This window comes from Camelus ferus, chromosome 1 (assembly GCF_009834535.1).
Source record: "Camelus ferus isolate YT-003-E chromosome 1, BCGSAC_Cfer_1.0, whole genome shotgun sequence".
NCBI lineage: Eukaryota > Metazoa > Chordata > Mammalia > Artiodactyla > Camelidae > Camelus > Camelus ferus.
The window spans coordinates 52,002,285-52,016,649 of record NC_045696.1 but is presented as its reverse complement, the minus strand read 5'-3'; the positions used below and the strand labels follow the sequence as shown (position 1 = coordinate 52,016,649).

Genomic DNA, 14,365 nt, shown 5'->3' with positions numbered 1-14,365 from the left:
TGTGGTTTACATTGGGGCAGGCAATAGACTAGCATATTAGCCAGAAGTTTAACAAGGAGAACTGGATATGAAGATTGCTATATTGGGCCTTGATAAACTAACACATATCCCTGGTGGTTTGGAAGTCTGCACACATATTTCAGGAAAGATCAGAGAAAGTCCAAGATATTCACATACTTCAGGCTGACCCTAAGGCCTTTTGCAATGAGGAGGTAAAGGAGAGCCCAATGGAATGTGAGAGCCAAGGAAGACTTGTAAGCTGACTGAACTTTGAATGCATTACCTATCCCATACACATATTCATAAGCCAAGGGTGTTAGCTTAGAAACTGTCTCTAGTTTGGGCGAGAAAGAGCAGAAGTTGAATTTAGCAGATGAATACTTGAAAGCAGCTATTGTAAATATGTTCAAATAATTAAAGGAAATCATGTTAAATAATTAAATAAAATATTACTATAATTACTCTTCAAATAAAATAGTATTAATATAAAGATAGAAACTATTTTAAAAACAAACAAAAACTCTGGACCTGAAAAGTACAATAATTAAAATGAAAAATATTCTAGAGGGGCTCAATAGCAGATCTGAGACATTAGAATCAGTGAACTTGAAATTAATCAGTAGAAATTATTCCACTTGAAGAACAGAAAAAAATGAAGAAAATGAATTTCAGAGATCTATGAGAAACCATCAAGCATACTAACATAGATCTAATGGGAGAGAAGGAGGGGAGCAGAGAAAGAAAGACAAGAAAAAAGATATTTGAAGTAACAGTAGCCAAAAACTCAACAAAATGATGAATAACATTAATCTACACATTTGAGAAGCTCAACAACTCCAAGTATGATAAACACAAAAGATCCATACATAGTCATATTATAGTCAAACTTAGAAAGCCAAATAAAAAGAGGAATTCTTGAAAGCAGCAAGAGATAAAAAGACTAATTCAATACAGGGGATGACAGTATGATTAACAATTGACTTCTGAAACATTTAAAGGCAGAAGGCAGAAGGATAACATAGTCAAAGTGCTGAAGAAAAACAGATGAAAAAATGGCAATCAAGAATTTTATATCCAGCAAAACAGTTCTCCAAATGAAGATGTAATAAAGATATTGCAAGATAAACAAGGACTGAGGCAATTCATTGCTAGCAGACCTGCCTTACAAGAAATACTGAAGGAAATCCTTTAGGCTGAGAAGAAATGACAACAAACAGTAACTAAAATCCATCCAAAGAAATAGATAGCACTAATAATATAATTATGTAGGTAAACATAGATATGGTATAAATGTTTAACAAAAGTCAATTAAAGAAGAACGAAGGAAATAATAAGATCAGAGTAGAAATCAGTGAGATAGATAACAAAGAAATAATAGAGAAAAATCAATGAAACCAAAAGTTGATTCTTTGAAAAGACCAACAACATTGACAGATATTTAGCTAGATTGACCAAGGAAAAAGAAAGCATAACAGATTACCAAGATCAGAAATGAAAGAGGGGACTAACTCCATAGAAATTAAAAGATTAGAAGTTAATATATGAACAAATGTATTCCAACTAAGATAAAATGGTATAACTTCTAGAAATGTACGAATTACTAAAACTGATTCAAGAAGAAATATATGAAAACAAATATGTGTATGTATATGCATGACTGGGACATTGTGCTGTACACCAGAAATTCACAAATTATAATTGACTGTACTTCAATTAAAAAAATAAAAAAAAATAGAAAAATCAAATAGACACATAATAGTAAAAAGATGGAATTTTTAAGTCAGTTCCACAAAGAAAAGTCTGGATGCAAGTGGCTATGCTATACCCTATCCAATATTTCAAGGGGAAATAATATCAACCTTTCACAAACTTTTCCAAAAAGTAGAGGAAGAAGGAATACTTTTTAATGCCTTCTGTTAGAACAGTATTACCCTGAGACCAAATCCAGACAAAGACATTGAAAGAAAAGAACTAGCATTTCTCATAAATATAGAAACCAAAATCCTCTGCAAAATATTCACAAACCAAATATAGCAACTGTAATATTATTTTACACCTTGACCAAGTAGGATTTAACCTCAGAGTATGATTGCTTTAACATCCAGTAATTAATTAATGTAAAATACCATATTAGTAGAATAAAGGAGAGAACCACATGATTATTGCAATAAATTCACCAGAAACATATCAGAAAATCCAGTATCCATTTGTGACAAACTTTCAGTGGACTAGGAATAGAAGAAAACTCTATACCTGATAAAAGACATCTATAAAAATCGTGACAACTAATTTCATACTTACTAATGAGAAACTACTGGTGTAACCCTAAGATTGGGAACAAGTCAGGGTTGTCAGATCTCACCTCTTCTGCTCAATACTGTACTGGAGTTTCTACCCAGAAACTAAGAAAAATATGTAAATAAAAAGAAAAAGAGGAAAGAAAGCAAGGAAAGAATAAAAGAAAGAAACAGAACAGAAAAGAAAGAAATCAAAAGTATCCAGATTGGAAAGTAAAAAGTAAAACTTTTTGTCATTATATGCTGATGACATGTTACTATATATAGAAAACCCTAAAAGGTCCACACAAAAGCTACTAGAGCTGATTGAAGAATTCAGCAAGGTAGCAGGTTACAAAATTAACGTTCAAAAATCAGCTGCATTTCTTTACACTAATGATAAATCAACAGAAGAAGAAAGTAAAGAAACAATCCCCTTTAAAATAGCACCCAAAGTAATAAAATATCTGGGAATAAATCTAACCAAGGAGGTGAAAGAATTATACACAGAAAACTATAAACCATTGATGAAGGAAATTAAAGAAGACTTTAAAAAATGGAAAGATATTCCATGCTCTTGGATTGGAAGAATCAATATTGTTAAAATGGTCACACTGCCCAAGGCAATCTACAGATTTAATGCAATCCCTATCCAATTACCCAGGACATATTTCACAGAACTAGAAAAAGTCATAATAAAATTCATATGGAACCATCAAAGACCTAGAATTGCCAAAGCATTACTGAAGAGAAAGAAAGAGGCTGGAGGAATAACTCTCCCAGACTTCAGACAATACTATAGAGCTACAGTCATCAAGACAGCATGGTATTGGTACCAAAACAGACATATAGACCAATGGAACAGAATAGAGAGCCCAGAAATGAACCCGCAAACTTTTGGTCAACTCATCTTCGACAAAGGAGGCAAGAATATACAATGGAATAAAGACAGTCTCTTCAGCAAATGGTGTTGGGAAAACTGGACAGCAGCATGTAAAACAATGAAGCTAGAACACTCCCTTACACCATATACAAAAATCAACTCAAAATGGATTAAAGACTTAAACATAAGACAAGATACAATAAACCTCCTAGAGGAAAACATAGGCAAAACATTATCTGACATACATTTAAAAAATTTTCTCCTAGAAGAAATAAAAGCAAGAATAAACAAATGGGACCTGATGAAACTTACAAGCTTCTGCGCAGCAAAGGAAACCAGAAGTAAAACAAGAAGAAAACCTACAGAATGGGAGAAAATTTTTGCAAGTGAAACCGACAAAGGCTTGATCTCCAGAATATATAAGCAGCTCATATGACTCAATAAGAAAAAAATAAACAACCCAATCCAAAAATGGGCAGAAGACCTAAACTAGCAATTCTCCAAGGAAGACATACAAATGATCAAAAAGCACATGAAAAAATGCTCCATATCACTAATTATCAGAGAAATGCAAATCAAAACTACAATGAGGTATCACCTCACACCAGTCAGAATGGCCGTCATTCAAAAATCTACAAATGACAAATGCTGGAGAGGCTGTGGAGAAAGGGGAACCCTCCTACACTGCTGGTGGGAATGCAGTTTGGTGCAGCCACTATGGAAAACAGTGTGGAGATTCCTCAAAAGACTAGGAATAGACTTACCATATGACCCAGGAATCCCACTCCTGGGCTTGTATCCAGAAGGAAATCTACTTCAGGATGACACCTGCACCCCAATGTTCATAGCAGCACTATTTACAATAGCCAAAACATGGAAACAGCCTAAATGTCCATCAACAGGTGACTGGATAAAGAAGAGGTGGTATATTTATACAATGGAATACTACTCAGCCATAAAAACCGACAACATAATGCCATTTGCAGCAACATGGATGCTCCTGGAGAATGTCATTCTAAGTGAAGTAAGCCAGAAAGAGAAAGAAAAATACCATATGAGATCGCTCATATGTGGAATCTAAAAAACAAAAACAAAAACAAAAACAAACAAACAAACAAAAGCAAAGCGTAAATAAAGGACAGAAATAGACTCACAGACAGAGAATACAGACTTGTGGTTACCAGGGGGGTGGAGGGTGGGAAGGGATAGACTGGGATTTCAAAATTGTAGAATAGACTACACTGTATAGCACAGGGAAATATACACAAAATGTTATGATAACTCAGAGAAAAAAATGTGACAATGAGTGTGTATATGTCCATGAATAACTGAAAAATTGTGCTGAACACTGGAATTTGACACAACATTGTAAAATGATTATAAATCAATAAAAAATGTTAAAAAAAGTAAAACTTTTATTTGCAGAAAATATGATCTGTATGTAGAGAATATTAAGGAATGCATACACACACTCACAAACTAATAAATGAGTCCAGCAAGTTCACTGAGTACAAGAACATTATACGCAAGTCAGTTGTATTTCTATATACAGGCACATCTCAGAGATATTAAAGATTCAGTTCTAGAACACCAGAGTAAAGCAAGTCACATGAAGTTTTTGGTTTTAACAGTTCATATAAAAGTTATGTTAACATTATACTATAATCTGTTAAATGTGCAATAGCACTGCATATGTATATACCTTAATTTAAAAATACCTTATTGCTAAAAAATGCTAACCATCATCTGAGACTTCAGCAAGTCATATTCTTTTTGCAATAGTGACATCAGAGATCACTGATCACAGATCGCCATAACAAATAAAATAATAATGAAAAATTTGAAATACTGCAAGAATTACCAAAATGTGACACAGAGACATAAAGTGAGCAAATGTTGGAAAAATGACACTGATAGCCTTGGGTGACCTAAGGTTGCCACAAACCTTCAATTTGTAAAAAATGCAGTGTCTGTGAAGAGCCATAAAGTGAAATACAGTAACGTGAGGTATTGTGTATAATAGCAACAAACAGTGAAGTCAAGAAAGCAATTCTATTCACAATAGCATCAAAAAAAGAATAAAGGCATTTCTGTAAAAACTGACAAGCTGATCTTAAAGTTTATGTAAAAATGCAGAGTACCCAGAACAATAAAAATAATTTTGAAAAGGAGAACAAAGTTAACTTATACCTCCTGTTTAAAATTTATTATTAAAAATACAGTAAAGAAGAGAGTATCATATTGCTATAGAGATCAATGGAATATAACTATAAGTAATTTCATTATATGAAATATAAATGAAAATCCATGGTACTAGGAGCATACAAAAAAAAAAAAAAGATTTTTAGATCTTTACCTCACACTATACACAAAGATTAACTCAAAATGGATCATGGACCTAAATAGAAGACCTAAAACTATAAGACTTTTAAATAAGAAAATGAGAAAGTCTTCATAACCTTTGGTTACACAAAGTTCTTAAATAATAAAAGCATGATATGAAAAAGAAAAAAATTTAATAAGTTGGATTTCATCAAAATTAGAAACTTTTGCATCTCAAAAGATTCCACTAAAGAAATGAAAACACTAGAATATATTTCCAAGATTCATGGTTTGCAAATATGTATTTGATAAAAGATCTCTATATTCCTAATATATGAAGAATTCTCTAATAATAAAAAGACAAAATAAAATCCAGTGAAAAATTGGAAAAAAATATTTGAGTAGGTAGTTCACCAAGGAAGATATAAAAATGGCTAATAAACATATGAAAATATGCTCAACACCATGAATCTCTAGGAAAAAGTAAATTAGAACCATAATAAGATATTACTTTACATCAACTATTGTGGCTATAATAAAAAATACAAGCACAGTAATGAATGTTGGTGACGATACAGAGAAACTGGAACTCTCATACATTCCTGGTCAAAATTTAAAATAGTATAGCCACTTTAGGAAATAGGTTGGCAATTCTTAAAATTTAAAATAAACTTATTTTTATGACCCAACAATTACACTTCTAGGTATCTACCTAAGAGAAATGAAAACATATATCCACAGAGAGACTTGTATATATGTGAATGCTCATAGCAGCCTTATCCATGATAGTGATAAGCTGGAAGCAATCTGCATGTCTATCAACTGATGAATGGATGAGCAAATGTCTTATGTTCATACAATGAAATGCTATTCATCAATAAAAGAGAACAGACTGTTGCTACATACCACAACATAGATCAATCTGAGAAACATTATGGTAAGTAAAAAAAGCCACATGAAGGAAACCACATATTGCATGATTGCACTTGAGAGAAATGTTAGGAAAAGGTAAATGTTTAGAGACAGAAAGCAGATTAGTGGTCTGGGGCTGGGGATGAGAGTGAGCATTGACTGCTTGAGGGCATGAAGATCTTTTTGTAGTGACAAAAATGTTCTGAAACTGGATTTACTCAACTCTAAATTTACTTAAAATCATTAAGTTGGACACTTACAAGGGTGAATTTTATGTTACTTACTACCTTAATAAACTGTCAAAATGAAATTATGCTTATTAAAACTAAGAAAAGAGAAACTTGGCAGATATTCCCTTAACCAAATGACCAAGATTAACATCCCTAGTGATAAATCCTGTTGATATCATATACCCCCTGATATGATGTAAGAACAGCACTTCATTCTTTTGCATTCTTCTCTAAAACTATAATCCCAGTCTAGTTATGAAGAAATATCAGACAAATCCAAACTGAGGATCATCCCACAAAACATCTGACCACTATTCTTCAAAACTACCAAAATCATAAAGAACAAGGGAAAACTGGGAAATTGCCCCAGATCAGAGGAAATTTAGGAGAAATGGCAACTAAATGCAATGTAGTGTCCTGGATTAGATCTTGGAACAGAAAATAGATATTAGTGGAAAAACCAGTGATATCCAAATAAAGTCGATAGTTTCAAGTAGTATTGTACCACTGTTAATTTCTTAGTTTGACAGATTTACCATGGTTATGTAAGATGTTAAGATTAGGAGAAGGTAATAAAGGAAATATGGGAATTTGCTGTACTATCCTTTCAATTTTTCCATATATGTGAACTTGTTCCGAAACAAAAAGTTAAAATTTTTTGAAATGGAGTGGGGGATTTATAGGTTAAAAGAGAATTGTGATTCAAATGTAATGTGTGGATCTTATTTAGATCCTAATTCAATCTAACTAGCTGTTAAAAAAAAAGAAAACATTTAAAAGTTAATCATTTGACAGAGGCAAGATATTTAACAACATTAAAGAATCACTATTTTTTTAATGTGGGATAATGATATTTGCTATGACTTTGAAAAGTCGTTATTTTTTAGTAATACTTACTAACATATTCATGGATGAAATAATATGACATCTGGGATTGTCTTTAAAATGATCTGGTGGAAGAAAAAGTGGGTGAAAGTTAGATGAAGAAAACATTGGCTATGGGTGACGAGTACATGGAAGTTCATTTTACTATGCTCTCTACTCTTAAGTATGTTTGAAATTTTTCATAATATAATGTTTTTAAGTGAAAAGGAAAAAAAGACTAAGAGAAATAATTAAAATATTATAATTTGTTCTCTATGGTGACCATAGACAGGGCTTGTCTCTTAAAAATGAAATCTGAACAGTGTCAGAATGAATAAATCATAGACAGGTGAGTGAACTCTCAAAAACAATCTAAGCAAGATACAATCAATGCTGAATAGTTGGGAGAGCATTAAGAGAATTGCTTGAATTAGCAGGGACTTCCTAAACTGGAGTGCTGTGTTGCTCTGTTCTTGAAGTTCTGTGACCTGGTGATATTTGAAACGCCTATCTATGTGAGGATTTTAAAAAGTAAAGTTTGGCCAGAAGCAGTCCTTTGTTCATAGTCAATGTTAAGATCTCTAGTTCCTCACCCCTCTTCCTTTTTTCCTTTTCTTTTCTTTTCTTTTTTTGTCTGGGGCTTTGTTTTTTGGCCTTGCGACTTACAGGACGGGTTACTGTAATATAATGCATTCGCTACTTCTCTGGAAAGCCATTCAGAATCTTTGACTAGTGCAGAATGTACAACTCTTTTGTTAAAAGGTTTCTGCCAAGAGAAGCATTCTTCCGGGCTTTGTAATTTGCATTGATTACTGAGCTGTTTCCCAGTATATTACTGGGTGTTGACTGTATTCTATAAAGCCTTACATAGTTTTGCCTTGATTAAAGAAGTCTGACATTGGCGGTAAATTTTAATAATGACTGAGATTGATCTGGATAACTTGAAAAAATGTTAACAGATTTTGGAACCTAAAATGTCAGGAGCAAGTTATTCTTATTGATGACACACACTCTGGAAATCTACAATTTTAAACATGGATTCAGTGTACAGTACTGAACGTGAAAAAAGCAGGAAGTTGAAAAGTAGACAGTAGTGCCAAAATTAAGGTCCGAGTCCTAACTTCTCTGCTCCTTAATCCAATCTGACATGCCTTCAGAATATTTTACTTTCTTGATGACCAGTATTCCAAACAGTTCTACCCAATACTTAGCCCCACTGCACAGTGACAGAGTTAATGATTTTCTCATGAGACAAATATGAGTAGGAACAGTATTTATATCAAAGACAACTGGTCCCACTTCCAGGTCCATCTTTGGGCCAAGATATGTAGTCGCCAACTCACTGTTGGCGACTATATTTCTTGAGTCCTGGCGCAAAGTAAGATCCATCTGTTTTGCCCAGCCGTTTGCCTGAGTGCCACAAAATGGTCCTGTTATTAGTCTTATTTGTGGTCCTATTTGAGGTTAGAGAATAAGGTAAATAAACTTCAATCCTCCTTGTGATGAATGTAGCATGGGAATTAAAAGTGGTGGTGTTGGTAGTGGTAAGTGATGTTGCGTCTCTATTTTCTCAATTGCTCTGTTTTCTTTGGATTGGGAAACAGACATTTAAGGATGAGTTTGTCATCTGGAAGGATAGTTGTGACCAAGTTTCCCTCAACAGGATACAAGATGTTATTTTTGAGCTTCATTACCCTCACCAAGGGGAAAAAAAGGAGAGCGAGAGGGAAAAAATAAATAAGGAAGAAAGTGAAAGTAAGGAAGAAACAGGCAGAGACAGAGAGGGAAGAGAAAGGTCAAAGAGGAGAAGGAGGGATAACACGAGAAGAGGAGAATATAACTTAGTGGACTTTGTACTCATAGAAGCTGCTTTATTATTTTGAACTAAGAGTTCAATTAATTCAACATCTGAATTAAGGAAAAGGAAATCTGACTGAGTAAGTTGAGCTGCTAGGTCAGTTAAATACTTTATAAATATGCAGCCTAGTTTCCATTACCTTTTTTGTCTGAACTAGACAGTGAATCAGTTTCATTAACCATATTGGTGGTTAGAACAATTGGTGATTGGTGAGCAGAACAATACCAATTGGTGACTCAAGTTTATACAGAGATGTGCAGTTATTTCTATTTCTGAATCATTTGTTGAGGATTATTGTTATTCCATATTATTTCTGAGCATGAGTTATTTCTGTCAGTTTCATTTATAAATGTTTTGTTGCCTTATAAGGAGATATGTGCACTCCCCTCCTCTCATTCAGTTGTCCCTGGTGACACCTCCATAATTTCTGTCTTTACACTGGTACATTTTTAGTCTAATTCAGTCATGTGAGAAGCAGGGGAAAAGTTTAGTTAGTCAATATGAGTGATTTTTTTTTTGATCCATTCATGGATAGACCTAGTGAATTTGAATCAGTCAGAATTTAAAATCTATATACATCAAACAGACACAATACCCAAAATATTCCTCTGTCTGCTTCAAGGAAAAAAAGAAACAAAACAGAATTTGCAAGTAAGAACTAGATGCATTTTCTAAAAATAGATTCAACTTCAGGGCTGATTTATGATCATGCTCTCATATATGAAGATATTAAAATGTTACCTTGCACTAACATGAAGGTGGACATAAACATACCACATATAGTGCTACAAATGTATTTTTAAAATGCACTACAATACTGTAAAATAAAAGAAAGATAATTGTATTATCTCTACTTTACACTAAAAAGTTATATTTTCCTAAATCCTGTTGTGTCAGTTATTTGAAGCTAAAAATAGGGATGACTTAATCCAGTCTGTTTTTGTTTTAACTGTTATCTTATTTATAGATGGTGTTGTATGAAGAAAGGATTGAAAAAAATAGTATGACGTTTTAAGCTCAAATATTTATGACATACTTGGAGATTTTAATGCCTGGACTCTTAATTCCAGGATTAAAAATACATATTAAAAATATGTTTATAATTACCTAAACCAAGAGGGCTGATTCAAACTCTGATGGTCTTCCCGTGCTGCTTCAAACAGCAGTGGCTGCACGCGACAAGATATCCGATATGATGTGGCATGAAGCACACGAAACCCACAATGCCTTGCAATGGGCATTTTGTACTGCTGAATGTTTTCCTCTACCTCTGCTTCACCATTTGCCCCACCAGCTATTCAGTCATTTGAAAGTAGTAGACCTAACAGGTTTTTAAAAGATTCTATTCAAAGTCATAATTTCCCTTTAACATGTGTATTCAGATCATAGATTTCCTTCTTTATTCTCTGAAATAGCATTTTATGTCATCTTTAGGCTTTGGAATTGTTTAGGAGTCTTTTTTTTAAAATCAGAATATAGCTAAAATTTAGAAGCACTGAGCTTCTAGTCATATCATTATGAAGGCCTTAACATGGAGGCATATTTTGTTTTTCAGAATTGCTTTTTTTCCTCTTTAGATCCTTTTCTTTTCATTAAAAAACTACTCTGGGAAGAGGGTTCTTTTTTTTTTTTTTTTTTTTTTTCTTAACAGAAGAAAAAAAAAAAGCCACGCTTGACTGATAATGCATTGCTTTGGATGGTGAAACATTATGAAAGTTTAATTTTTAATTAAATCTGAAATACCAATTATAACTGAAAGAGATTTTAACCTGTTTCTTTTCAGACTGCCTGAAGTTACATTTAGAGACTGAAATCACTGCACCTTAAAAACAAAAGATTGAGCTACACTGCATTCCTGTAAGTGAAAGCTTCCTCTACCCTCCTCTGTGTTTTTGTGACCAACTCAAAAAAGGACAAAAATGTTGGTAACATAGTAACCAGACATGAGTAAGAATTTGAATATCCCTGAAGAAATACATGTTTAAATGATTTCCTTCTTTAAAAAAAGAAAATTTGTTGGGCTCAATATTCAGTATGTCTTTTTTATCCAACCTAAATTGTGAATCCTTTCTTTTGGCTGGTTTGAATTGCATTAGGGAGGGTGTCACCCACTGTGCATCAGCACAGTGACACACATCCTGTCAGGAAGGATTCTTACAGTTTGGTACAAGTCTCTTTGAAGGTAACAGATTTCTTATGGAATCAAAATAGATTCCTTTTTCCTTTGTGATGTCATTAGAAATTTTTAGCCTTTGTGTCAATGTAGATGGAGAGAAAGAAAGTTCATGATGACATCACAAGATTCTGTTGCCTTGAGGACTTTGGGCAAAACCAAGTAAAATGCATAATTCCCTTGTGTGCGTGTGTTCCCCGTTCTGCTATGAAGCAGTCAAAATAGCACATCTTATGTCTTCCCGTGAGCTACAAGCCTGTCTCTCAGAGCCCCATTGTTCCATAAATGCATGTCAGAGTCTACCACAGTCTGGTCTACCCTTATTTAGCTGCTGTTTTGTCAATGTACTTGGAAGAACAATTAACATTTGGGATTTCAATGTCTGAATTACAGGCAGTGAATAGAACCCGAGCATATAAAAGATTCAGACGCCCAGGGTAAGAAAACAGAAGCTTATATAGTTGGTGGGGGAAAAAGAAAAGCATTTTAATGCTGCACTCAAAGGTTGTGAAATACTACAAGGAAAGCCAATGTTATTTTGGTTTATTTTTTTAATTTTAAATCAAAATGTACATTTTGGCAATGAAATCCAGAAGGTTATGATGTCTTCCTAAGTTTTACAATTTAATGTGTTACAAGGTCTTTTGCAAGGGAGTCTTAGACCACTTAAATAACGTTCATCTGCTTGAGTCATTGTCGGAATGCCGGATGTGGGGTGAACTGCATCGTGGTTTTCAGTGTTACAGTGCCTGTCGACAGAGTACACTAAAAGGTGATTTAGACGATGTCTTCCATTTTCACCTTGGTTTACTGAACTCTTTCATTATTGACTACTGTTCTTGTATGTTTACTGTAGACAGTTCTGAAGTCACTTAAATATCCCTGCCTATTGTCTGAATTCCTGCTAGGTCCTTTTTTTTGGAGATGTGATTCATGGACAGAGCAAGATCACCTCACTGTCAGGGTATCTGGTGTACTGGAGGGAACTTTGGCAGTTTATGTGTGTTGCCCACTGAGCACAGTGCCTGGCTGGTACGAGAGAATAATTGATGGTTATTGTTATTTTTGTCATAACTACAACAGTCCAAACCCATAGATGGTAAAGTCTCTAAAATCAGGGTCTATTTCTTATTCATTTTTGTAATCCCCAGCACTTGGCATAATAATAGTAATCAAGAAATAGCTATTGTTATAATACAATTAGAAACTTTGTTAAGTCAGAACTTCAGGATTTATTCATTCAGAGAATATTTATTGTAAAGAGGAGCTGAATAGATTTTGACAGTCAGGAAGGTAATTATAAAGGAATCTGTCAAAGACAAACCTAATGTTAACCATATAACATTAGGCATCAGTCTCCCAGTCTTTCTCCTCTTCTTCCTCCTGATCAAAATGAGAAATGCCCATTGATACTGTATCCTTTTGGTCTGTGAAATGGTGTTCAGGTAGTTTTCTGTTTAAGCTGTGTGTCTTACATCCCACATACTGGAGTTATCTCCAAAGATAAATCTACCTGACTCAGGATGGATGGTGTTCTGTACCTGTTTGTCTAATTGCTATGCACTAGATTGTGCTTCAAGAAAATGGGGCAAATGATACAAAACGTATTGGGTCAAGAAGCCAGAGATTTGGGAAGTTGCCATTAGAAATTTCTACTGTCATTGCATCTGAAGCCAAGACTAGTTTCTCAGTACTAATTAGACCTCAGTATTCTTTAGAACTCAGAACCATTTGACCTCTTTTAAGTTTAGCTTCCTGTTTTTTTTTTGGGGGGGGGTGTTGCATAAGGTTCTCTGCCCTCCCTTACCAATTTAAATTTATTTCTAAAAGGGGTCCCTTCATTTTTATTAAATTAGCTTCTGGTGATGCAAATTAAGGCTCTCATAAAACTTGGCCTCTGAGGCAAAGCTAAAATGATAAAATTTAGGCTTCATGAATTGTACTTTTATCATGTTGAATAACATTTAGGGACATCAAAGAACTCTATAAACTCATTTCACATTTTTTAAGATTAAAAGATTGAGGTGAAAGGGGTTTAAGGGCAGAGTATCATCAAACATTACAGGTAGAAAGGATTTAAGAAATAGAAGTTCAATCATCTTATTTCAAAATAAGTAAATTGAGGCCCAATAGGGCATGCAGGTTACCCAAACTATACTGACCATCAATGAAAATCATCTTAGACATCTAGGCCAGAGAGTAGCACCAATTTTAAACTCTGAAGCTTTGGTCTTTCTTCTACAGTCAGAGTCTTAAGCTGTGTTTGTCGAGAAACAAATTTCCTTAGGCTCATTTTCTAAGACCTATCAAACTGTAGTCCCCTCTACTAAGTAAGCCAAAATTCTTACATCATCTAAAAACATTTATTGTTATCAAAAAAAGGTTTTTTTTCCCTTGTACTTTTTTGTGTTGTGCCACTGGCTGTGCATTGAGTCACACAGAGGCCAGTGAATCTGGTTGATCTAACATTCTTTATAATGATTTACAAAGTGGAGAGAAAATCCTTAGAAACTTCAGTGGTTTAAATGGGCTCACAGGCAAGACGAAACCAGTAATCTGAACAGAGCCAGTGTGACATGGAATTCAGACTTCCCAAGAGGGTGCATCATGCCTGGTGTCAGAATGTCATTGTTGCCAGGGGTCATTTCCATCAGAGAAAAGTTTTTCAGGGTCTGAAAAAAATTGAAATAAACTTTAATAATTTAAAATGAATTACTTGCCCTGGTAATTTATTTCAGGTTTCCTTTATTGGATTCTGTCATTTAGCAGTCCAAAGAGACCAGTGTAGGAACTATTCTATTATTTTACCCAGAGCTAAGTCCTGGATATGTCTTAGTTTCTTCCTCA

General features: G+C 34.0%; 1 protein-coding gene across 16 annotated transcripts in view; it reads left to right on the top strand.

Moving 5' to 3' along the window:
• Positions 1-14,365, top strand: part of ZBTB20 (zinc finger and BTB domain containing 20) — a 758,837-nt gene that overhangs the window by 298,895 nt on the left and 445,577 nt on the right. For 13 of the 16 annotated variants that reach the window (XR_004319913.1, XM_032479554.1, XM_032479551.1 and 10 more), the window contains one exon: positions 11,129-11,202. The exons of 1 other annotated variant lie outside the window; for it this stretch is intronic. The gene's annotated coding sequence lies outside the window, so the exon portion shown is untranslated. Of the gene's footprint in view, positions 1-11,128; positions 11,203-11,507; positions 11,956-14,365 lie in introns of those variants that run through there. 2 more of the 16 variants (XM_032479534.1, XM_032479573.1) reach the window with 2 other exon arrangements.